The sequence below is a fragment of the Carassius auratus genome, unplaced genomic scaffold (genome assembly GCF_003368295.1).
Source record: "Carassius auratus strain Wakin unplaced genomic scaffold, ASM336829v1 scaf_tig00039897, whole genome shotgun sequence".
NCBI classification, from domain to species: Eukaryota; Metazoa; Chordata; class Actinopteri; order Cypriniformes; family Cyprinidae; genus Carassius; species Carassius auratus.
The window spans coordinates 1-24,567 of NW_020526548.1; the positions used below are offsets into that span (position 1 = coordinate 1).

Genomic DNA, 24,567 nt, shown 5'->3' on the forward strand with positions numbered 1-24,567 from the left:
AAAAGAGTCAATGCCCAATCTTTGAATCTTAGCATCTATGGCCTGTTTAGTGTTTGGATGGGAGACCGCCTCGGAAAACCAGGTGCTCTAATATTATTGGAAATTTATTACTAATTATATAATAATCTTAAAAAAAAAAAAAAAAAAAAAAGAGTCAATGCCCGATCTCTTAATCTTAGCAGGTATTGGCCTGGTTACTGCTTGGATGGGAGACCGCCTGGGAATACCAGGTGCTTTAAGCTTTAGGGTTTCTTCCTACTTATATAAGTACCGGCGATTAGATTGCTGATCTTTAAATAGCTCTCTCTGCATGCAGCAGTCTTCGCTTTATGGCCATACCACCCTGGCTATGCCAGATCATGTCTGAGCTCGGAAGCTAAGCAGGTTTTGGGCCTGGTTAGTAATTGGATGGAGAGACCCCCTGGTAATACCAGTTGCTTTAAGATTTTTGTAAATTTTCACAAATTATATAATAATCTTGAAAAAAAAAGAGTCAATGCCCATTCTTTGAATCTTAGCAGTCATGGACCTGTGTAGTGTTTGGATGGAGACCCCTGGTAATACCAGGTGCTCTAATATTATTGGAAATTTATTACTAATTATATAATAATCTTAAAAAAAAAAGAGCCAATGCCTGATCTCTTAATCTTAGCAGGTATTGCCTGGTTAGTGCTTGGATGGGAGACCGCCTGGGAATACCAGGTGCTGTAAGTTTTGGGTTTTCATTCCTACTTATATAATGTATGGGCGATTTGATTGGCTGATCTTTAAATAGTCCTCTCTTGCAGTATCCTTTCGCTTGCGACCGTAACAACCTGGCTATGCCAGATCATGTCTGAGCTCGGAAGCTAAGCAGGTTTGTCCTGTATAATGTACGGCGATTAGATTGGCTGATCTTTAAGCTTTAGGGTTTCTTTCCTACTTATATAATGTACCGGCGATTAGATTGGCTGATCTTTAAATAGCTCTCTCTTTGCAGCAGTCTTCGCTTATGGCCATACCACCCTGGCTATGCCAGATCATGTCTGAGCTCGGAGCTAAGCAGGTTGGGCCTGGTTAGTAATTGGATGGGAGACCCCCTGGTAATACCAGTTGCTTTAAGATTTTTGTAAATTTTTCACAAATTATATAATAATCTTGAAAAAAAAAAAAGAGTCAATGCCCATTCTTTGAATCTTAGCAGTCATGGACCTGTGTAGTGTTTGGATGGGAGACCCCCTGGTAATACCAGGTGCTCTAATATTATTGGAAATTTATTACTAATTATATAATAATCTTAAAAAAAGAGCCAATGCCTGATCTCTTAATCTTAGCAGGTATTGGCCTGGTTAGTGCTTGGATGGGAGACCGCCTGGGAATACCAGGTGCTGTAAGCTTTGGGTTTTCATTCCTACTTATATAATGTATGGGCGATTTGATTGGCTGATCTTTAAATAGTCCTCTCTTTGCAGTATCCTTCGCTTGCGACCGTAACAACCTGGCTATGCCTGATCTCGTCTGCTCTCGGAAGCTAAGCAGGTTTGGTCCTGTATAATGTACCGGCGATTAGATTGGCTGATCTTTAAATAGCTCTCTCTTTGCAGCAGTCTTCGCTTATGGCCATACCACCCTGGCTATGCCAGATCATGTCTGAGCTCGGAAGCTAAGCAGGTGTGGGCCTGGTTAGTAATTGGATGGGAGACCCCCTGGTAATACCAGTTGCTTTAAGATTTTTGTAAATTTTTCACAAATTATATAATAATCTTGAAAAAAAAAAGAGTCAATGCCCATTCTTTGAATCTTAGCAGTCATGGACCTGTTTAGTGTTTGGATGGGAGACCGCCTCGGAACACCAGGTGCTCTAATATTATTGGAAATTTATTACTAATTATATAATAATCTTAAAAAAAAAAAAAAAAAAAAAAAAGAGTCAATGCCGATCTCTTAATCTTAGCAGGTATTGGCCTGGTTAGTGCTTGGATGGGAGACCGCCTAGGGAATACCAGGTGCTGTAAGCTTTTGGGTTTTCATTCCTACTTATATAATGTATGGGCGATTTGATTGGCTGATCTTTAAATAGTCCTCTCTTTGCAGTATCCTTCGCTTGCGACCGTAACAACCTGGCTATGCCTGATCTCGTCTGCTCTCGGAAGCTAAGCAGGTTTGGTCCTGTATAATGTACCGGCGATTAGATTGGCTGATCTTTAAGCTTTAGGGTTTTCTTTCCTACTTATATAATGTACCGGCGATTAGATTGGGCTGATCTTTAAATAGCTCTCTCTTTGAGCAGCAGTCTTCGCTTATGGCCATACACCCTGGCTATGCCAGGATCATGTCTGAGCTCGGGAAGCTAAGGCCAGGTTGTGGGCTGGGTTAGTAATTGGATGGGGAGACCCCCTGGTAATACCAGTTGCTTAAGGTTTTGTAAATTTTTCACAAAATATATAATAATCTTGAAAAAAAAAAGAAGAGTCAATGCCATTCTTTGAATCTTAGCAGTCAATGGACCTGTTTAGTGTCTGGATGGGAGACCGCCTCGGAATACCAGGGTGCTCTAATATTATTGGGAAATTTATTACTAATTATATAATAATCTAAAAAAAAAAAAAAAAAAAAAAAAGAGTCAATGCCCGATCTCTTAATCTTAGCAGGTATTGGCCTGGTTAGTGCTTGGATGGGAGACCGCCTGGGAATACCAGGTGCTTTAAGCTTTAGGGTTTTCTTTCCTACTTATATAATGTACCGGCGATTAGATTGACTGATCTTTAAATAGCTCTCTCTTTGCAGCAGTCTTCGCTTATGGCCATACCACCCTGGCTATGCCAGATCATGTCTGAGCTCGGAAACTAAGCAGGTTTCGGCCTGGTTAGTAATTGGATGGGAGACCCCCTGGTAATACCAGTTGCTTTAAGATTTTTGGAAATTTTTCACAAATTATATAATAATCTTGCAAGAAAACAAGAAAGGAGTCAATGCCCCATATCTGAATCTTAGCAGGTATGGGCCTGGTTAGTAATTGGATGGGAGACACCCCTGGTAATACCAGTTGCTTTAAGATTTTTGGAAATTTTTCACAAATTATATAATAATTTTGAAAAAAAAAAAAAGTCAATGCCCGATCTCTGAATAATAGCAGGTTTTGCCTGGTTAGTACTTGGATGGAAGACGGCCGGGAAATACCAGTTGCTGTAATATTTTTGGCAATTTTTACTAATTACATTAAAAAATCTTGCAAAAAAAAAAAAATAGTAAATGCCCAATCTTTGAATCTTAGGAGGTATGGACCTGTTTAGTGCTTGGATGGGAGACCGCCTCGGAATACCATTTGCTGTAATATTTTTGGAAATTTGTACTAATTATATAATTATCTTGAAACAAAAAGAGTCAATGCCCAATCTTTGAATCTTAGCATCTATGGACCTGTTTAGTGTTTGGATGGGAGACCGCCTCGGAAAACCAGGTGCTCTAATATTATTGGAAATGTATTACTAATTATATAATAATCTTTAAAAAAAAAAAAAAAAAAAAAAAAAAGAGTCAATGCCCGATCTCTTAATCTTAGCAGGTATTGGCCTGGTTACTGCTTGGATGGGAGACCGCCTGGGAATACCAGGTGCTTTAAGCTTTAGGGTTTTCTTTCCTACTTATATAATGTACCGGCGATTAGATTGGCTGATCTTTAAATAGCTCTCTCTTTGCAGCAGTCTTCGCTTATGGCCATACCACCCTGGCTATGCCAGACATGTCTGAGCTCGGAAGCTAAGCAGGTTTGGGCCTGGTTAGTAATTGGATGGGAAGACCCCCTGGTAATACCAGTTGCTTTAAGATTTTTGTAAATTTTTCACAAATTATATAATAATCTTGAAAAAAAAGAGTCAATGCCCATTCTTTGAATCTTAGCAGTCATGGACCTGTGTAGTGTTTGGATGGGAGACCCCCTGGTAATACCAGGTGCTCTAATATTATTGGAAATTTATTACTAATTATATAATAATCTTAAAAAAAAAGAGCCAATGCCTGATCTCTTAATCTTAGCAGGTATTGGCCTGGTTAGTGCTTGGATGGGAGACCGCCTGGGAATACCAGGTGCTGTAAGCTTTTGGGTTTTCATTCCTACTTATATAATGTATGGGCGATTTGATTGGCTGATCTTTAAATAGTCCTCTCTTTGCAGTATCCTTCGCTTGCGACCGTAACAACCTGGCTATGCCAGATCATGTCTGAGCTCGGAAGCTAAGCAGGTTTGGTCCTGTATAATGTACCGGCGATTAGATTGGCTGATCTTTAAGCTTTAGGGTTTTCTTTCCTACTTATATAATGTACCGGCGATTAGATTGGCTGATCTTTAAATAGCTCTCTCTTTGCAGCAGTCTTCGCTTATGGCCATACCACCCTGGCTATGCCAGATCATGTCTGAGCTCGGAAGCTAAGCAGGTTTGGGCCTGGTTAGTAATTGGATGGGAGACCCCCTGGTAATACCAGTTGCTTTAAGATTTTTGTAAAATTTTTCACAAATTATATAATAATCTTGAAAAAAAAAAGAGTCAATGCCCATTCTTTGAATCTTAGCAGTCATGGACCTGTGTAGTGTTTGGATGGGAGACCCCCTGGTAATACCAGGTGCTCTAATATTATTGGAAATTTATTACTAATTATATAATAATCTTAAAAAAAAGAGCCAATGCCTGATCTCTTAATCTTAGCAGGTATTGGCCTGGTTAGTGCTTGGATGGGAGACCGCCTGGGAATACCAGGTGCTGTAAGCTTTTGGGTTTTCATTCCTACTTATATAATGTATGGGCGATTTGATTGGCTGATCTTTAAATAGTCCTCTCTTTGCAGTATCCTTCGCTTGCGACCGTAACAACCTGGCTATGCCTGATCTCGTCTGCTCTCGGAAGCTAAGCAGGTTTGGTCCTGTATAATGTACCGGCGATTAGATTGGCTGATCTTTAAATAGCTCTCTCTTTGCAGCAGTCTTCGCTTATGGCCATACCACCCTGGCTATGCCAGATCATGTCTGAGCTCGGAAGCTAAGCAGGTGTGGGCCTGGTTAGTAATTGGATGGGAGACCCCCTGGTAATACCAGTTGCTTTAAGATTTTTGTAAATTTTTCACAAATTATATAATAATCTTGAAAAAAAAAAGAGTCAATGCCCATTCTTTGAATCTTAGCAGTCATGGACCTGTTTAGTGTCTGGATGGGAGACCGCCTCGGAACACCAGGTGCTCTAATATTATTGGAAATTTATTACTAATTATATAATAATCTTAAAAAAAAAAAAAAAAAAAAAAAAAAAGAGTCAATGCCCGATCTCTTAATCTTAGCAGGTATTGGCTCTGGTTAGTGCTTGGATGGGAGACCGCCTAGGAATACCAGGTGCTGTAAAGCTTTTGGGTTTTCATTCCTACTTATATAATGTATGGGCGATTTGATTGGCTGATCTTTAAATAGTCCTCTCTTTGCAGTATCCTTCGCTTGCGACCGTAACAACCTGGCTATGCCTGATCTCGTCTGCTCTCGGAAGCTTAAGCAGGTTTGGTCCTGTAATATGTACGCGATTAGATTGGCTGATCTTTAAGCTTTAGGGTTTTCTTTCCTACTTATATAATGTACCGGCGATTAGATTGGCTGATCTTTAAATAGCTCTCTCTTGCAGCAGTCTTCGCTTATGGCCATACCACCCTGGCTATGCCAGATCATGTCTGAGCTCGGAAGCTAAGCAGGTTTGGGCCCTGGTTAGTAACATTGGATGGGAGACCCCCTGTAATACCAGTTGCTTTAAGAGTTTTTGTAAATTTTTCACAAATTATATAATAATCTTGAAAAAAAAAAAGAGTCAATGCCCATTCTTTGAATCTTAGCAGTCATGGACCTGTTTAGTGTCTGGATGGGAGACCGCCTCGGAATACCAGGTGCTCTAATATTATTGGAAATTTATTACTAAGTTAATAATAATCCCTAAAAAAAAAAAAAAAAAAAAAAAAGAGTCAATGCCCGATCTCTTAATCTTAGCAGGTATTGGCCTGGTTAGTGCTTGGATGGGAGACCGCCTGGGAATACAGGTGCTTTAAGCTTTAGGGTTTTCTTTCCTACTTATATAATGTACGGCGATTAGATTGACTGAGTCTTTAATAGCTCTCTCTTTGCAGCAGTCTTTCGCTTTATGGCCATACCACCCTGGCTATGCCAGATCATGTCTGAGCTCGGAACTAAGCAGGTTTCGGCCTGGTTAGTAATGGATGGGAGACCCCCTGGTAATACCAGTTGCTTTAAGATTTTTGGAAATTTTTCACAAATTATATAATAATCTTGCAAGAAAACAAGAAAGGAGTCAATTGCCCCATATCTGAATCTTAGCAGGTATGGGCCTGGTTAGTAATTGGATGGGAGACACCCTGGGTAAATACCAGTTGCTTTAAGAATTTTTGGAATTTTTCACAAATTATATAATAATTTTGAAAAAAAAAAAAAAAGTCAATGCCCGATCTCTGAATAATAGCAGGTTTTGCCTGGTTAGTACTTGGATGGAAGACGGCCGGGAAATACCAGTTGCTGTAATATTTTTGGCAATTTTTACTAATTACATAAAAATCTTGCAAAAAAAAAAAAAGTAAATGCCCAATCTTTGAATCTTAGGAGGTATGGACCTGTTTAGTGCTTGGATGGGAGACCGCCTCGGAATACCATTTGCTGTAATATTTTGGAAATTTGTACTAATTATATAATTATCTTGAAACAAAAAGAGTCAATGCCCAATCTTTGAATCTTAGCAGCTATGGACCTGTTTAGTGTTTGGATGGGAGACCGCCTCGGAAAACCAGGTGCTCTAATATTATTGGAAATGTATTACTAATTATATAATAATCTTTAAAAAAAAAAAAAAAAAAAAAAAAAGAGTCAATGCCCGATCTCTTAATCTTAGCAGGTATTGGCCTGGTTACTGCTTGGATGGGAGACCGCCTGGGAATACCAGGTGCTTTAAGCTTTAGGGTTTTCTTTCCTACTTATATAATGTACCGGCGATTAGATTGGCTGATCTTTAAATAGCTCTCTCTTTGCAGCAGTCTTCGCTTATGGCCATACCACCCTGGCTATGCCAGATCAATGTCTGAGCTCGGAAGCTAAGCAGGTTTGGGCCTGGTTAGTAATTGGATGGGAGACCCCCTGGTAATACCAGTTGCTTTAAAGATTTTTGTAAATTTTTCACAATTAATTAATAATCTTGAAAAAAAAAGAGTCAATGCCCATTCTTTGAATCTTAGCAGTCATGGACCTGTGTAGTGTTTGGATGGGAGACCCCCTGGTAATACCAGGTGCTCTAATATTATTGGAAATTATTACTAATTATATAATAATCTTAAAAAAAAGAGCCAATGCCTGATCTCTTAATCTTAGCAGGTATTGGCCCTGGTTAGTGCTTGGATGGGAGACCGCCTGGGAATACCAGGTGCTGTATAGCTTTTGGGTTTTTCATTCCTACTTATATAATGTATGGGCGATTTGATTGGCTGATCTTTAAATAGTCCCTCTCTTTGCAGTATCCTTCGCTTGCCGACCGTAACAACCTGGCTATGCAGATCAATGTCTGAGCTCGAAGCTAAGCAGGTTTGGTTCCTGTATAATGTACCGGCGATTAGATTGGCTGATCTTTAAGCTTTAGGGTTTTCTTTCCTACTTATATAATGTACCGGCGATTAGATTGGCTGATCTTTAAATAGCTCTCTCTTGCAGGCAGTCTTCGCTTATGGCCATACCACCGCTGGCTATGCCAGATCCATGTCTGAGCTCGGAAGCTAAGCAGGTTTGGGCCTGGTTAGTAATTGGATGGGAGACCCCCTGGTAATACCAGTTGCTTTAAGATTTTTGTAAATTTTTCACAAATTAATAATAATAATCTTGAAAAAAAAAAAGAGTCAATGCCCATTCTTGAATCTTAGCAGTCATGGACCTGTGTAGTGTTTTGGATGGGAGACCACCTGGTAATACCAGGTGCTCCTAAATATTATTGGAAATTTATTACTAATTATATAATAATCTTAAAAAAAAGAGCCAATGCCTGATCTCTTAATCTTAGCAGGTATTGGCCTGGTTAGTGCTTGGATGGGAGACCGCCTGGGAATACCAGGTGCTGTAAGCTTTTGGGTTTTCATTCCTACTTATATAATGTATGGGCGATTTGATTGGCTGATCTTTAAATAGTCCTCTCTTTGCAGTATCCTTCGCTTGCGACCGTAACAACCTGGCTATGCCTGATCTCGTCTGCTCTCGGAAGCTAAGCAGGTTTGGTCCTGTATAATGTACCGGCGATTAGATTGGCTGATCTTTAAGCTTTAGGGTTTCTTTCCTACTTATATAATGTACCGGCGATTAGATTGGCTGATCTTTAAATAGCTCTCTCTTTGCAGCAGTCTTCGCTTATGGCCATACCACCCTGGCTATGCCAGATCATGTCTGAGCTCGGAAGCTAAGCAGGTTTGGGCCTGGTTAGTAATTGGATGGGAGACCCCCTGGTAATACCAGTTGCTTTAAGATTTTTGTAAATTTTTCACAAATTATATAATAATCTTGAAAAAAAAAGAGTCAATGCCCATTCTTGAATCTTAGCAGTCATGGACCTGTGTAGTGTTTGGATGGGAGACCCCCTGGTAATACCAGGTGCTCTAATATTATTGGAAATTTATTACTAATTATATAATAATCTTAAAAAAAGAGCAATGCCTGATCTCTTAATCTTAGCAGGTATTGGCCTGGTTAGTGCTTGGATGGGAGACCGCCTGGGAATACCAGGTGCTGTAAGCTTTTGGGTTTTCATTCCTACTTATATAATGTATGGGCGATTTGATTGGCTGATCTTTAAATAGTCCTCTCTTTGCAGTATCCTTCGCTTGCGACCGTAACAACCTGGCTATGCCAGATCATGTCTGAGCTCGGAAGCTAAGCAGGTTTGGTCCTGTATAATGTACCGGCGATTAGATTGGCTGATCTTTAAGCTTTAGGGTTTTCTTTCCTACTTATATAATGTACCGGCGATTAGATTGGCTGATCTTTAAATAGCTCTCTCTTTGCAGCAGTCTTCGCTTATGGCCATACCACCCTGGCTATGCCAGATCATGTCTGAGCTCGGAAGCTAAGCAGGTTTGGGCCTGGTTAGTAATTGGATGGGAGACCCCCTGGTAATACCAGTTGCTTTAAGATTTTTGTAAATTTTTCACAAATTATATAATAATCTTGAAAAAAAAAAGAGTCAATGCCCATTCTTTGAATCTTAGCAGTCATGGACCTGTGTAGTGTTTGGATGGGAGACCCCCTGGTAATACCAGGTGCTCTAATATTATTGGAAATTTATTACTAATTATATAATAATCTTAAAAAAAAAAGAGCCAATGCCTGATCTCTTAATCTTAGCAGGTATTGGCCTGGTTAGTGCTTGGATGGGAGACCGCCTGGGAATACCAGGTGCTGTAAGCTTTTGGGTTTTCATTCCTACTTATATAATGTATGGGCGATTTGATTGGCTGATCTTTAAATAGTCCTCTCTTGCAGTATCCTTCGCTTGCGACCGTAACAACCTGGCTATGCCTGATCTCGTCTGCTCTCGGAAGCTAAGCAGGTTTGGTCCTGTATAATGTACCGGCGATTAGATTGGCTGATCTTTAAATAGCTCTCTCTTTGCAGCAGTCTTCGCTTATGGCCATACCACCCTGGCTATGCCAGATCATGTCTGAGCTCGGAAGCTAAGCAGGTGTGGGCCTGGTTAGTAATTGGATGGGAGACCCCCTGGTAATACCAGTTGCTTTAAGATTTTGTAAATTTTTCACAAATTATATAATAATCTTGAAAAAAAAAAAGAGTCAATGCCCATTCTTTGAATCTTAGCAGTCATGGACCTGTTAAGTGTCTGGATGGGAGACCGCCTCGGAACACCAGGTGCTCTAATATTATTAGAAATTTATTACTAATTATATAATAATCTTAAAAAAAAAAAAAAAAAAAAAAAAAAAGAGTCAATGCCCGATCTCTTAATCTTAGCAGGTATTGGCCTGGTTAGTGCTTGGATGGGAGACCGCCTAGGAATACCAGGTGCTGTAAGCTTTTGGGTTTTCATTCCTACTTATATAATGTATGGGCGATTTGATTGGCTGATCTTTAAATAGTCCTCTCTTTGCAGTATCCTTCGCTTGCGACCGTAACAACCTGGCTATGCCTGATCTCGTCTGCTCTCGGAAGCTAAGCAGGTTTGGTCCTGTATAATGTACCGGCGATTAGATTGGCTGATCTTTAAGCTTTAGGGTTTTCTTTCCTACTTATATAATGTACCGGCGATTAGATTGGCTGATCTTTAAATAGCTCTCTCTTTGCAGCAGTCTTCGCTTATGGCCATACCACCCTGGCTATGCCAGATCATGTCTGAGCTCGGAAGCTAAGCAGGTTTGGGCCTGGTTAGTAATTGGATGGGAGACCCCCTGGTAAATACCAGTTGCTTTAAGAGTTTTTGTAAATTTTTCACAAATTATATAATAATCTTGAAAAAAAAAAAGAGTCAATGCCCATTCTTTGAATCTTAGCAGTCATGGACCTGTTTAGTGTCTGGATGGAGAGACCGCCTCGGATACCAGGTGCTCTAATATTATTGGAAATTTATTACTAATTATATAATAATCTAAAAAAAAAAAAAAAAAAAAAAGAGTCAATGCCCGATCTCTTAATCTTAGCAGGTATTGGCCTGGTTAGTGCTTGGATGGGAGACCGCCTGGGAAATACCAGGTGCTTTAAGCTTTAGGGTTTTCTTTCCTACTTATATAATGTACCGGCGATTAGATTGACTGATCTTTAAATAGCTCTCTCTTTGCAGCAGTCTTCGCTTATGGCCATACCACCCTGGCTATGCCAGATCATGTCTGAGCTCGGAAACTAAGCAGGTTTCGGCCTGGTTAGTAATTGGATGGGAGACCCCCTGGTAATACCAGTTGCTTTAAGATTTTTGGAAATTTTTCACAAATTAATATAATAATCTTGCAAGAAAAACAAGAAAGGAGTCAATGCCCCATATCTGAATCTTAGCAGGTATGGGCCTGGTTAGTAATTGGATGGGAGACACCCTGGTAATACCAGTTGCTTTAAGATTTTTGGAAATTTTTCACAAATTATATAATAATTTGAAAAAAAAAAAAAGTCAATGCCCGATCTCTGAATAATAGCAGGTTTTGCCTGGTTAGTACTTGGATGGAAGACGGCCGGGAAATACCAGTTGCTGTAATATTTTTGGCAATTTTTACTAATTACATAAAAATCTTGCAAAAAAAAAAAAATAGTAAATGCCCAATCTTTGAATCTTAGGAGGTATGGACCTGTTTAGTGCTTGGATGGGAGACCGCCTCGGAATACCATTTGCTGTAATATTTTTGGAAATTTGTACTAATTATATAATTATCTTGAAACAAAAGAGTCAATGCCCGATCTCTTAATCTTAGCAGGTATTGGCCTGGTTACTGCTTGGATGGGAGACCGCCTGGGAATACCAGGTGCTTTAAGCTTTAGGGTTTTCTTTCCTACTTATATAATGTACCGGCGATTAGATTGGCTGATCTTTAAATAGCTCTCTCTTTGCAGCAGTCTTCGCTTATGGCCATACCACCCTGGCTATGCCAGATCATGTCTGAGCTCGGAAGCTAAGCAGGTTTGGGCCTGGTTAGTAATTGGATGGGAGACCCCCTGGTAATACCAGTTGCTTTAAGATTTTTGTAAATTTTTCACAAATTATATAATAATCTTGAAAAAAAAAGAGTCAATGCCCATTCTTTGAATCTTAGCAGTCATGGACCTGTGTAGTGTTTGGATGGGAGACCCCCTGGTAATACCAGGTGCTCTAATATTATTGGAAATTTATTACTAATTATATAATAATCTTAAAAAAAAAGAGCCAATGCCTGATCTCTTAATCTTAGCAGGTATTGGCCTGGTTAGTGCTTGGATGGGAGACCGCCTGGGAATACCAGGTGCTGTAAGCTTTTGGGTTTTCATTCCTACTTATATAATGTATGGGCGATTTGATTGGCTGATCTTTAAATAGTCCTCTCTTTGCAGTATCCTTCGCTTGCGACCGTAACAACCTGGCTATGCCAGATCATGTCTGAGCTCGGAAGCTAAGCAGGTTTGGTCCTCTATAATGTACCGGCGATTAGATTGGCTGATCTTTAAGCTTTAGGGTTTTTCTTTCCTACTTATATAATGTACCGGCGATTAGATTGGCTGATCTTTAAATAGCTCTCTCTTTGCAGCAGTCTTCGCTTATGGCCATACCACCCTGGCTATGCCAGATCATGTCTGAGCTCGGAAGCTAAGCAGGTTTGGGCCTGGTTAGTAATTGGATGGGAGACCCCCTGGTAATACCAGTTGCTTTAAGATTTTTGTAAATTTTTCACAAATTATATAATAATCTTGAAAAAAAAAAAGAGTCAATGCCCATTCTTTGAATCTTAGCAGTCATGGACCTGTGTAGTGTTTGGATGGGAGACCCCCTGGTAATACCAGGTGCTCTAATATTATTGGAAATTTATTACTAATTATATAATAATCTTAAAAAAAAAGAGCCAATGCCTGATCTCTTAATCTTAGCAGGTATTGGCCTGGTTAGTGCTTGGATGGGAGACCGCCTGGGAATACCAGGTGCTGTAAGCTTTTGGGTTTTCATTCCTACTTATATAATGTATGGGCGATTTGATTGGCTGATCTTTAAATAGTCCTCTCTTTGCAGTATCCTTCGCTTGCGACCGTAACAACCTGGCTATGCCTGATCTCGTCTGCTCTCGGAAGCTAAGCAGGTTTGGTCCTGTATAATGTACCGGCGATTAGATTGGCTGATCTTTAAGCTTTAGGGTTTTCTTTCCTACTTATATAATGTACCGGCGATTAGATTGGCTGATCTTTAAATAGCTCTCTCTTTGCAGCAGTCTTCGCTTATGGCCATACCACCCTGGCTATGCCAGATCATGTCTGAGCTCGGAAGCTAAGCAGGTTTGGGCCTGGTTAGTAATTGGATGGGAGACCCCCTGGTAATACCAGTTGCTTTAAGATTTTTGTAAATTTTTCACAAATTATATAATAATCTTGAAAAAAAAAGAGTCAATGCCCATTCTTTGAATCTTAGCAGTCATGGACCTGTGTAGTGTTTGGATGGGAGACCCCCTGGTAATACCAGGTGCTCTAATATTATTGGAAATTTATTACTAATTATATAATAATCTTAAAAAAAAGAGCCAATGCCTGATCTCTTAATCTTAGCAGGTATTGGCCTGGTTAGTGCTTGGATGGGAGACCGCCTGGGAATACCAGGTGCTGTAAGCTTTTGGGTTTTCATTCCTACTTATATAATGTATGGGCGATTTGATTGGCTGATCTTTAAATAGTCCTCTCTTTGCAGTATCCTTCGCTTGCGACCGTAACAACCTGGCTATGCCAGATCATGTCTGAGCTCGGAAGCTAAGCAGGTTTGGTCCTGTATAATGTACCGGCGATTAGATTGGCTGATCTTTAAGCTTTAGGGTTTTCTTTCCTACTTATATAATGTACCGGCGATTAGATTGGCTGATCTTTAAATAGCTCTCTCTTTGCAGCAGTCTTCGCTTATGGCCATACCACCCTGGCTATGCCAGATCATGTCTGAGCTCGGAAGCTAAGCAGGTTTGGGCCTGGTTAGTAATTGGATGGGAGACCCCCTGGTAATACCAGTTGCTTTAAGATTTTTGTAAATTTTTCACAAATTATATAATAATCTTGAAAAAAAAAAAGAGTCAATGCCCATTCTTTGAATCTTAGCAGTCATGGACCTGTGTAGTGTTTGGATGGGAGACCCCCTGGTAATACCAGGTGCTCTAATATTATTGGAAATTTATTACTAATTATATAATAATCTTAAAAAAAAAGAGCCAATGCCTGATCTCTTAATCTTAGCAGGTATTGGCCTGGTTAGTGCTTGGATGGGAGACCGCCTGGGAATACCAGGTGCTGTAAGCTTTTGGGTTTTCATTCCTACTTATATAATGTATGGGCGATTTGATTGGCTGATCTTTAAATAGTCCTCTCTTTGCAGTATCCTTCGCTTGCGACCGTAACAACCTGGCTATGCCTGATCTCGTCTGCTCTCGGAAGCTAAGCAGGTTTGGTCCTGTATAATGTACCGGCGATTAGATTGGCTGATCTTTAAATAGCTCTCTCTTTGCAGCAGTCTTCGCTTATGGCCATACCACCCTGGCTATGCCAGATCATGTCTGAGCTCGGAAGCTAAGCAGGTGTGGGCCTGGTTAGTAATTGGATGGGAGACCCCCTGGTAATACCAGTTGCTTTAAGATTTTTGTAAATTTTTCACAAATTATATAATAATCTTGAAAAAAAAAGAGTCAATGCCCATTCTTTGAATCTTAGCAGTCATGGACCTGTTTAGTGTCTGGATGGGAGACCGCCTCGGAACACCAGGTGCTCTAATATTATTAGAAATTTATTACTAATTATATAATAATCTTAAAAAAAAAAAAAAAAAAAAAAAAAAAGAGTCAATGCCCGATCTCTTAATCTTAGCAGGTATTGGCCTGGTTAGTGCTTGGATGGGAGACCGCCTAGGAATACCAGGTGCTGTAAGCTTTTGGGTTTTCATTCCTACTTATATAATGTATGGGCGATTTGATTGGCTGATCTTTAAATAGTCCTCTCTTTGCAGTATCCTTCGCTTGCGACCGTAACAATCTGGCTATGCCTGATCTCGTCTGCTCTCGGAAGCTAAGCAGGTTTGGTCCTGTATAATGTACCGGCGATTAGATTGGCTGATCTTTAAGCTTTAGGGTTTTCTTTCCTACTTATATAATGTACCGGCGATTAGATTGGCTGATCTTTAAATAGCTCTCTCTTTGCAGCAGTCTTCGCTTATGGCCATACCACCCTGGCTATGCCAGATCATGTCTGAGCTCGGAAGCTAAGCAGGTTTGGGCCTGGTTAGTAATTGGATGGGAGACCCCCTGGTAATACCAGTTGCTTTAAGAGTTTTTGTAAATTTTTCACAAATTATATAATAATCTTGAAAAAAAAAAAGAGTCAATGCCCATTCTTTGAATCTTAGCAGTCATGGACCTGTTTAGTGTCTGGATGGGAGACCGCCTCGGAATACCAGGTGCTCTAATATTATTGGAAATTTATTACTAATTATATAATAATCTAAAAAAAAAAAAAAAAAAAAAAGAGTCAATGCCCGATCTCTTAATCTTAGCAGGTATTGGCCTGGTTAGTGCTTGGATGGGAGACCGCCTGGGAATACCAGGTGCTTTAAGCTTTAGGGTTTTCTTTCCTACTTATATAATGTACCGGCGATTAGATTGACTGATCTTTAAATAGCTCTCTCTTTGCAGCAGTCTTCGCTTATGGCCATACCACCCTGGCTATGCCAGATCATGTCTGAGCTCGGAAACTAAGCAGGTTTCGGCCTGGTTAGTAATTGGATGGGAGACCCCCTGGTAATACCAGTTGCTTTAAGATTTTTGGAAATTTTTCACAAATTATATAATAATCTTGCAAGAAAACAAGAAAGGAGTCAATGCCCCATATCTGAATCTTAGCAGGTATGGGCCTGGTTAGTAATTGGATGGGAGACACCCTGGTAATACCAGTTGCTTTAAGATTTTTGGAAATTTTTCACAAATTATATAATAATTTTGAAAAAAAAAAAAAGTCAATGCCCGATCTCTGAATAATAGCAGGTTTTGCCTGGTTAGTACTTGGATGGAAGACGGCTGGGAAATACCAGTTGCTGTAATATTTTTGGCAATTTTTACTAATTACATAAAAATCTTGCAAAAAAAAAAAAAATAGTAAATGCCCAATCTTTGAATCTTAGGAGGTATGGACCTGTTTAGTGCTTGGATGGGAGACCGCCTCGGAATACCATTTGCTGTAATATTTTTGGAAATTTGTACTAATTATATAATTATCTTGAAACAAAAAGAGTCAATGCCCAATCTTTGAATCTTAGCATCTATGGACCTGTTTAGTGTTTGGATGGGAGACCGCCTCGGAAAACCAGGTGCTCTAATATTATTGGAAATGTATTACTAATTATATAATAATCTTTAAAAAAAAAAAAAAAAAAAAAAAAAAGAGTCAATGCCCGATCTCTTAATCTTAGCAGGTATTGGCCTGGTTACTGCTTGGATGGGAGACCGCCTGGGAATACCAGGTGCTTTAAGCTTTAGGGTTTTCTTTCCTACTTATATAATGTACCGGCGATTAGATTGGCTGATCTTTAAATAGCTCTCTCTTTGCAGCAGTCTTCGCTTATGGCCATACCACCCTGGCTATGCCAGATCATGTCTGAGCTCGGAAGCTAAGCAGGTTTGGGCCTGGTTAGTAATTGGATGGGAGACCCCCTGGTAATACCAGTTGCTTTAAGATTTTTGTAAATTTTTCACAAATTATATAATAATCTTGAAAAAAAAAGAGTCAATGCCCATTCTTTGAATCTTAGCAGTCATGGACCTGTGTAGTGTTTGGATGGGAGACCCCCTGGTAATACCAGGTGCTCTAATATTATTGGAAATTTATTACTAATTATATAATAATCTTAAAAAAAAAGAGCCAATGCCTGATCTCTTAATCTTAGCAGGTATTGGCCTGGTTAGTGCTTGGATGGGAGACCGCCTGGGAATACCAGGTGCTGTAAGCTTTTGGGTTTTCATTCCTACTTATATAATGTATGGGCGATTTGATTGGCTGATCTTTAAATAGTCCTCTCTTTGCAGTATCCTTCGCTTGCGACCGTAACAACCTGGCTATGCCAGATCATGTCTGAGCTCGGAAGCTAAGCAGGTTTGGTCCTGTATAATGTACCGGCGATTAGATTGGCTGATCTTTAAGCTTTAGGGTTTTCTTTCCTACTTATATAATGTACCGGCGATTAGATTGGCTGATCTTTAAATAGCTCTCTCTTTGCAGCAGTCTTCGCTTATGGCCATACCACCCTGGCTATGCCAGATCATGTCTGAGCTCGGAAGCTAAGCAGGTTTGGGCCTGGTTAGTAATTGGATGGGAGACCCCCTGGTAATACCAGTTGCTTTAAGATTTTTGTAAATTTTTCACAAATTATATAATAATCTTGAAAAAAAAAAAGAGTCAATGCCCATTCTTTGAATCTTAGCAGTCATGGACCTGTGTAGTGTTTGGATGGGAGACCCCCTGGTAATACCAGGTGCTCTAATATTATTGGAAATTTATTACTAATTATATAATAATCTTAAAAAAAAAGAGCCAATGCCTGATCTCTTAATCTTAGCAGGTATTGGCCTGGTTAGTGCTTGGATGGGAGACCGCCTGGGAATACCAGGTGCTGTAAGCTTTTGGGTTTTCATTCCTACTTATATAATGTATGGGCGATTTGATTGGCTGATCTTTAAATAGTCCTCTCTTTGCAGTATCCTTCGCTTGCGACCGTAACAACCTGGCTATGCCTGATCTCGTCTGCTCTCGGAAGCTAAGCAGGTTTGGTCCTGTATAATGTACCGGCGATTAGATTGGCTGATCTTTAAATAGCTCTCTCCTTGCAGCAGTCTTCGCTTATGGCCATACCACCCTGGCTATGCCAGATCATGTCTGAGCTCGGAAGCTAAGCAGGTGTGGGCCTGGTTAGTAATTGGATGGGAGACCCCCTGGTAATACCAGTTGCTTTAAGATTTTTGTAAATTTTTCACAAATTATATAATAATCTTGAAAAAAAAAAGAGTCAATGCCCATTCTTTGAATCTTAGCAGTCATGGACCTGTTTAGTGTCTGGATGGGAGACCGCCTCGGAACACCAGGTGCTCTAATATTATTGGAAATTTATTACTAATTATATAATAATCTTAAAAAAAAAAAAAAAAAAAAAAAAAAAAGAGTCAATGCCCGATCTCTTAATCTTAGCAGGTATTGGCCTGGTTAGTGCTTGGATGGGAGACCGCCTAGGAATACCAGGTGCTGTAAGCTTTTGGGTTTTCATTCCTACTTATATAATGTATGGGCGATTTGATTGGCTGATCTTTAAATAGTCCTCTCTTTGCAGTATCCTTCGCTTGCGACCGTAACAACCTGGCTATGCCTGATCTCGTCTGCTCTCGGAAGCTAAGCAGGTTTGGTCCTGTATAATGTACCGGCGATTAGATTGGCTGATCTTTAAGCTTTAGGGTTTTCTTTCCTACTTATATAATGTACCGGCGATTAGATTGGCTGATCTTTAAATAGCTCTCTCTTTGCAGCAGTCTTCGCTTATGGCCATACCACCCTGGCTATGCCAGATCATGTCTGAGCTCGGAAGCTAAGCAGGTTTGGGCCTGGTTAGTAATTGGATGGGAGACCCCCTGGTAATACCAGTTGCTTTAAGAGTTTTTGTAAATTTTTCACAAATTATATAATAATCTTGAAAAAAAAAAAGAGTCAATGCCCATTCTTTGAATCTTAGCAGTCATGGACCTGTTTAGTGTCTGGATGGGAGACCGCCTCGGAATACCAGGTGCTCTAATATTATTGGAAATTTATTACTAATTATATAATAATCTAAAAAAAAAAAAAAAAAAAAAAGAGTCAATGCCCGATCTCTTAATCTTAGCAGGTATTGGCCTGGTTAGTGCTTGGATGGGAGACCGCCTGGGAATACCAGGTGCTTTAAGCTTTAGGGTTTTCTTTCCTACTTATATAATGTACCGGCGATTAGATTGACTGATCTTTAAATAGCTCTCTCTTTGCAGCAGTCTTCGCTTATGGCCATACCACCCTGGCTATGCCAGATCATGTCTGAGCTCGGAAACTAAGCAGGTTTCGGCCTGGTTAGTAATTGGATGGGAGACCCCCTGGTAATACCAGTTGCTTTAAGATTTTTGGAAATTTTTCACAAATTATATAATAATCTTGCAAGAAAACAAGAAAGGAGTCAATGCCCCATATCTGAATCTTAGCAGGTATGGGCCTGGTTAGTAATTGGATGGGAGACACCCTGGTAATACCAGTTGCTTTAAGATTTTTGGAAATTTTTCACAAATTATATAATAATTTTGAAAAAAAAAAAAAGTCAATGCCCGATCTCTGAATAATAGCAGGTTTTGCCTGGTTAGTACTTGGATGGAAGACGGCCGGGAAATACCAGTTGCTGTAATATTTTTGGCAATTTTTACTAATTACATAAAAATCTTGCAAAAAAAAAAAAAAAGTAAATGCCCAATCTTTGAATCTTAGGAGGTATGGACCTGTTTAGTGCTTGGATGGGAGACCGCCTCGGAATACCATTTGCTGTAATATTTTTGGAAATTTGTACTAATTATATAATTATCTTGAAACAAAAAGAGTCAATGCCCAATCTTTGAATCTTAGCATCTATGGACCTGTTTAGTGTTTGGATGGGAGACCGCCTCGGAAAACCAGGTGCTCTAATATTATTGGAAATGTATTACTAATTATATAATAATCTTTAAAAAAAAAAAAAAAAAAAAAAAAAAGAGTCAATGCCCGATCTCTTAATCTTAGCAGGTATTGGCCTGGTTACTGCTTGGATGGGAGACCGCCTGGGAATACCAGGTGCTTTAAGCTTTAGGGTTTTCTTTCCTACTTATATAATGTACCGGCGATTAGATTGGCTGATCTTTAAATAGCTCTCTCTTTGCAGCAGTCTTCGCTTATGGCCATACCACCCTGGCTATGCCAGATCATGTCTGAGCTCGGAAGCTAAGCAGGTTTGGGCCTGGTTAGTAATTGGATGGGAGACCCCCTGGTAATACCAGTTGCTTTAAGATTTTTGTAAATTTTTCACAAATTATATAATAATCTTGAAAAAAAAAGAGTCAATGCCCATTCTTTGAATCTTAGCAGTCATGGACCTGTGTAGTGTTTGGATGGGAGACCCCCTGGTAATACCAGGTGCTCTAATATTATTGGAAATTTATTACTAATTATATAATAATCTTAAAAAAAAAGAGCCAATGCCTGATCTCTTAATCTTAGCAGGTATTGGCCTGGTTAGTGCTTGGATGGGAGACCGCCTGGGAATACCAGGTGCTGTAAGCTTTTGGGTTTTCATTCCTACTTATATAATGTATGGGCGATTTGATTGGCTGATCTTTAAATAGTCCTCTCTTTGCAGTATCCTTCGCTTGCGACCGTAACAACCTGGCTATGCCAGATCATGTCTGAGCTCGGAAGCTAAGCAGGTTTGGTCCTGTATAATGTACCGGCGATTAGATTGGCTGATCTTTAAGCTTTAGGGTTTTCTTTCCTACTTATATAATGTACCGGCGATTAGATTGGCTGATCTTTAAATAGCTCTCTCTTTGCAGCAGTCTTCGCTTATGGCCATACCACCCTGGCTATGCCAGATCATGTCTGAGCTCGGAAGCTAAGCAGGTTTGGGCCTGGTTAGTAATTGGATGGGAGACCCCCTGGTAATACCAGTTGCTTTAAGATTTTTGTAAATTTTTCACAAATTATATAATAATCTTGAAAAAAAAAAAGAGTCAATGCCCATTCTTTGAATCTTAGCAGTCATGGACCTGTGTAGTGTTTGGATGGGAGACCCCCTGGTAATACCAGGTGCTCTAATATTATTGGAAATTTATTACTAATTATATAATAATCTTAAAAAAAAGAGCCAATGCCTGATCTCTTAATCTTAGCAGGTATTGGCCTGGTTAGTGCTTGGATGGGAGACCGCCTGGGAATACCAGGTGCTGTAAGCTTTTGGGTTTTCATTCCTACTTATATAATGTATGGGCGATTTGATTGGCTGATCTTTAAATAGTCCTCTCTTTGCAGTATCCTTCGCTTGCGACCGTAACAACCTGGCTATGCCTGATCTCGTCTGCTCTCGGAAGCTAAGCAGGTTTGGTCCTGTATAATGTACCGGCGATTAGATTGGCTGATCTTTAAGCTTTAGGGTTTTCTTTCCTACTTATATAATGTACCGGCGATTAGATTGGCTGATCTTTAAATAGCTCTCTCTTTGCAGCAGTCTTCGCTTATGGCCATACCACCCTGGCTATGCCAGATCATGTCTGAGCTCGGAAGCTAAGCAGGTTTGGGCCTGGTTAGTAATTGGATGGGAGACCCCCTGGTAATACCAGTTGCTTTAAGAGTTTTTGTAAATTTTTCACAAATTATATAATAATCTTGAAAAAAAAAAGAGTCAATGCCCATTCTTTGAATCTTAGCAGTCATGGACCTGTTTAGTGTCTGGATGGGAGACCGCCTCGGAATACCAGGTGCTCTAATATTATTGGAAATTTATTACTAATTATATAATAATCTAAAAAAAAAAAAAAAAAAAAAAAGAGTCAATGCCCGATCTCTTAATCTTAGCAGGTATTGGCCTGGTTAGTGCTTGGATGGGAGACCGCCTGGGAATACCAGGTGCTTTAAGCTTTAGGGTTTTCTTTCCTACTTATATAATGTACCGGCGATTAGATTGACTGATCTTTAAATAGCTCTCTCTTTGCAGCAGTCTTCGCTTATGGCCATACCACCCTGGCTATGCCAGATCATGTCTGAGCTCGGAAACTAAGCAGGTTTCGGCCTGGTTAGTAATTGGATGGGAGACCCCCTGGTAATACCAGTTGCTTTAAGATTTTTGGAAATTTTTCACAAATTATATAATAATCTTGCAAGAAAACAAGAAAGGAGTCAATGCCCCATATCTGAATCTTAGCAGGTATGGGCCTGGTTAGTAATTGGATGGGAGACACCCTGGTAATACCAGTTGCTTTAAGATTTTTGGAAATTTTTCACAAATTATATAATAATTTTGAAAAAAAAAAAAAAGTCAATGCCCGATCTCTGAATAATAGCAGGTTTTGCCTGGTTAGTACTTGGATGGAAGACGGCCGGGAAATACCAGTTGCTGTAATATTTTTGGCAATTTTTACTAATTACATAAAAATCTTGCAAAAAAAAAAAAAATAGTAAATGCCCAATCTTTGAATCTTAGGAGGTATGGACCTGTTTAGTGCTTGGATGGGAGACCGCCTCGGAATACCATTTGCTGTAATATTTTTGGAAATTTGTACTAATTATATAATTATCTTGAAACAAAAAGAGTCAATGCCCAATCTTTGAATCTTAGCATCTATGGACCTGTTTAGTGTTTGGATGGGAGACCGCCTCGGAAAACCAGGTGCTCTAATATTATTGGAAATGTATTACTAATTATATAATAATCTTTAAAAAAAAAAAAAAAAAAAAAAAAGAGTCAATGCCCGATCTCTTAATCTTAGCAGGTATTGGCCTGGTTACTGCTTGGATGGGAGACCGCCTGGGAATACCAGGTGCTTTAAGCTTTAGGGTTTTCTTTCCTACTTATATAATGTACCGGCGATTAGATTGGCTGATCTTTAAATAGCTCTCTCTTTGCAGCAGTCTTCGCTTATGGCCATACCACCCTGGCTATGCCAGATCATGTCTGAGCTCGGAAGCTAAGCAGGTTTGGGCCTGGTTAGTAATTGGATGGGAGACCCCCTGGTAATACCAGTTGCTTTAAGATTTTTGTAAATTTTTCACAAATTATATAATAATCTTGAAAAAAAAAGAGTCAATGCCCATTCTTTGAATCTTAGCAGTCATGGACCTGTGTAGTGTTTGGATGGGAGACCCCCTGGTAATACCAGGTGCTCTAATATTATTGGAAATTTATTACTAATTATATAATAATCTTAAAAAAAAAGAGCCAATGCCTGATCTCTTAATCTTAGCAGGTATTGGCCTGGTTAGTGCTTGGATGGGAGACCGCCTGGGAATACCAGGTGCTGTAAGCTTTTGGGTTTTCATTCCTACTTATATAATGTATGGGCGATTTGATTGGCTGATCTTTAAATAGTCCTCTCTTTGCAGTATCCTTCGCTTGCGACCGTAACAACCTGGCTATGCCAGATCATGTCTGAGCTCGGAAGCTAAGCAGGTTTGGTCCTGTATAATGTACCGGCGATTAGATTGGCTGATCTTTAAGCTTTAGGGTTTTCTTTCCTACTTATATAATGTACCGGCGATTAGATTGGCTGATCTTTAAATAGCTCTCTCTTTGCAGCAGTCTTCGCTTATGGCCATACCACCCTGGCTATGCCAGATCATGTCTGAGCTCGGAAGCTAAGCAGGTTTGGGCCTGGTTAGTAATTGGATGGGAGACCCCCTGGTAATACCAGTTGCTTTAAGATTTTTGTAAATTTTTCACAAATTATATAATAATCTTGAAAAAAAAAAAGAGTCAATGCCCATTCTTTGAATCTTAGCAGTCATGGACCTGTGTAGTGTTTGGATGGGAGACCCCCTGGTAATACCAGGTGCTCTAATATTATTGGAAATTTATTACTAATTATATAATAATCTTAAAAAAAAGAGCCAATGCCTGATCTCTTAATCTTAGCAGGTATTGGCCTGGTTAGTGCTTGGATGGGGAGACCGCCTGGGAATACCAGGTGCTGTAAGCTTTTGGGTTTTCATTCCTACTTATATAATGTATGGGCGATTTGATTGGCTGATCTTTAAATAGTCCTCTCTTTGCAGTATCCTTCGCTTGCGACCGTAACAACCTGGCTATGCCTGATCTCGTCTGCTCTCGGAAGCTAAGCAGGTTTGGTCCTGTATAATGTACCGGCGATTAGATTGGCTGATCTTTAAATAGCTCTCTCTTTGCAGCAGTCTTCGCTTATGGCCATACCACCCTGGCTATGCCAGATCATGTCTGAGCTCGGAAGCTAAGCAGGTGTGGGCCTGGTTAGTAATTGGATGGGAGACCCCCTGGTAATACCAGTTGCTTTAAGATTTTTGTAAATTTTTCACATATTATATAATAATCTTGAAAAAAAAAAGAGTCAATGCCCATTCTTTGAATCTTAGCAGTCATGGACCTGTTTAGTGTCTGGATGGGAGACCGCCTCGGAACACCAGGTGCTCTAATATTATTGGAAATTTATTACTAATTATATAATAATCTTAAAAAAAAAAAAAAAAAAAAAAAAAAGAGTCAATGCCCGATCTCTTAATCTTAGCAGGTATTGGCCTGGTTAGTGCTTGGATGGGAGACCGCCTAGGAATACCAGGTGCTGTAAGCTTTTGGGTTTTCATTCCTACTTATATAATGTATGGGCGATTTGATTGGCTGATCTTTAAATAGTCCTCTCTTTGCAGTATCCTTCGCTTGCGACCGTAACAACCTGGCTATGCCTGATCTCGTCTGCTCTCGGAAGCTAAGCAGGTTTGGTCCTGTATAATGTACCGGCGATTAGATTGGCTGATCTTTAAGCTTTAGGGTTTTCTTTCCTACTTATATAATGTACCGGCGATTAGATTGGCTGATCTTTAAATAGCTCTCTCTTTGCAGCAGTCTTCGCTTATGGCCATACCACCCTGGCTATGCCAGATCATGTCTGAGCTCGGAAGCTAAGCAGGTTTGGGCCTGGTTAGTAATTGGATGGGAGACCCCCTGGTAATACCAGTTGCTTTAAGAGTTTTTGTAAATTTTTCACAAATTATATAATAATCTTGAAAAAAAAAAAGAGTCAATGCCCATTCTTTGAATCTTAGCAGTCATGGACCTGTTT

The 24,567-nt window shown here is 39.7% G+C and overlaps 29 pseudogenes; all 29 read left to right on the forward strand.

Moving 5' to 3' along the window:
* The first annotated feature begins 1,591 nt into the window (after positions 1 to 1,591).
* On the forward strand, positions 1,592 to 1,710 carry LOC113084314 (uncharacterized; annotated as a pseudogene).
* Positions 1,711 to 2,774: 1,064 nt separating this feature from the next.
* On the forward strand, positions 2,775 to 2,893 carry LOC113084330 (uncharacterized; annotated as a pseudogene).
* Positions 2,894 to 4,354: 1,461 nt separating this feature from the next.
* LOC113084275 (uncharacterized) lies at positions 4,355 to 4,473 on the forward strand (annotated as a pseudogene).
* Positions 4,474 to 4,961: 488 nt separating this feature from the next.
* On the forward strand, positions 4,962 to 5,080 carry LOC113084315 (uncharacterized; annotated as a pseudogene).
* Positions 5,081 to 8,396: 3,316 nt separating this feature from the next.
* Positions 8,397 to 8,515, forward strand: LOC113084292 (uncharacterized; annotated as a pseudogene).
* Positions 8,516 to 9,059: 544 nt separating this feature from the next.
* Positions 9,060 to 9,178, forward strand: LOC113084304 (uncharacterized; annotated as a pseudogene).
* A 488-nt stretch (positions 9,179 to 9,666) lies between these two features.
* On the forward strand, positions 9,667 to 9,785 carry LOC113084317 (uncharacterized; annotated as a pseudogene).
* A 567-nt stretch (positions 9,786 to 10,352) lies between these two features.
* LOC113084325 (uncharacterized) lies at positions 10,353 to 10,472 on the forward strand (annotated as a pseudogene).
* Positions 10,473 to 10,843: 371 nt separating this feature from the next.
* LOC113084331 (uncharacterized) lies at positions 10,844 to 10,962 on the forward strand (annotated as a pseudogene).
* Positions 10,963 to 11,601: 639 nt separating this feature from the next.
* LOC113084316 (uncharacterized) lies at positions 11,602 to 11,720 on the forward strand (annotated as a pseudogene).
* Positions 11,721 to 12,269: 549 nt separating this feature from the next.
* On the forward strand, positions 12,270 to 12,388 carry LOC113084328 (uncharacterized; annotated as a pseudogene).
* Positions 12,389 to 12,938: 550 nt separating this feature from the next.
* On the forward strand, positions 12,939 to 13,057 carry LOC113084281 (uncharacterized; annotated as a pseudogene).
* Positions 13,058 to 13,604: 547 nt separating this feature from the next.
* Positions 13,605 to 13,723, forward strand: LOC113084282 (uncharacterized; annotated as a pseudogene).
* A 489-nt stretch (positions 13,724 to 14,212) lies between these two features.
* LOC113084318 (uncharacterized) lies at positions 14,213 to 14,331 on the forward strand (annotated as a pseudogene).
* Positions 14,332 to 14,897: 566 nt separating this feature from the next.
* LOC113084306 (uncharacterized) lies at positions 14,898 to 15,016 on the forward strand (annotated as a pseudogene).
* Positions 15,017 to 15,386: 370 nt separating this feature from the next.
* On the forward strand, positions 15,387 to 15,505 carry LOC113084332 (uncharacterized; annotated as a pseudogene).
* Positions 15,506 to 16,298: 793 nt separating this feature from the next.
* On the forward strand, positions 16,299 to 16,417 carry LOC113084283 (uncharacterized; annotated as a pseudogene).
* Positions 16,418 to 16,965: 548 nt separating this feature from the next.
* On the forward strand, positions 16,966 to 17,084 carry LOC113084284 (uncharacterized; annotated as a pseudogene).
* Positions 17,085 to 17,573: 489 nt separating this feature from the next.
* LOC113084319 (uncharacterized) lies at positions 17,574 to 17,692 on the forward strand (annotated as a pseudogene).
* Positions 17,693 to 18,260: 568 nt separating this feature from the next.
* Positions 18,261 to 18,379, forward strand: LOC113084307 (uncharacterized; annotated as a pseudogene).
* Positions 18,380 to 18,749: 370 nt separating this feature from the next.
* Positions 18,750 to 18,868, forward strand: LOC113084333 (uncharacterized; annotated as a pseudogene).
* A 792-nt stretch (positions 18,869 to 19,660) lies between these two features.
* On the forward strand, positions 19,661 to 19,779 carry LOC113084285 (uncharacterized; annotated as a pseudogene).
* A 548-nt stretch (positions 19,780 to 20,327) lies between these two features.
* Positions 20,328 to 20,446, forward strand: LOC113084286 (uncharacterized; annotated as a pseudogene).
* A 549-nt stretch (positions 20,447 to 20,995) lies between these two features.
* Positions 20,996 to 21,114, forward strand: LOC113084308 (uncharacterized; annotated as a pseudogene).
* Positions 21,115 to 21,484: 370 nt separating this feature from the next.
* Positions 21,485 to 21,603, forward strand: LOC113084276 (uncharacterized; annotated as a pseudogene).
* Positions 21,604 to 22,395: 792 nt separating this feature from the next.
* On the forward strand, positions 22,396 to 22,514 carry LOC113084287 (uncharacterized; annotated as a pseudogene).
* Positions 22,515 to 23,062: 548 nt separating this feature from the next.
* Positions 23,063 to 23,181, forward strand: LOC113084288 (uncharacterized; annotated as a pseudogene).
* Positions 23,182 to 23,670: 489 nt separating this feature from the next.
* On the forward strand, positions 23,671 to 23,789 carry LOC113084320 (uncharacterized; annotated as a pseudogene).
* Positions 23,790 to 24,355: 566 nt separating this feature from the next.
* Positions 24,356 to 24,474, forward strand: LOC113084309 (uncharacterized; annotated as a pseudogene).
* Positions 24,475 to 24,567: the final 93 nt, after the last annotated feature.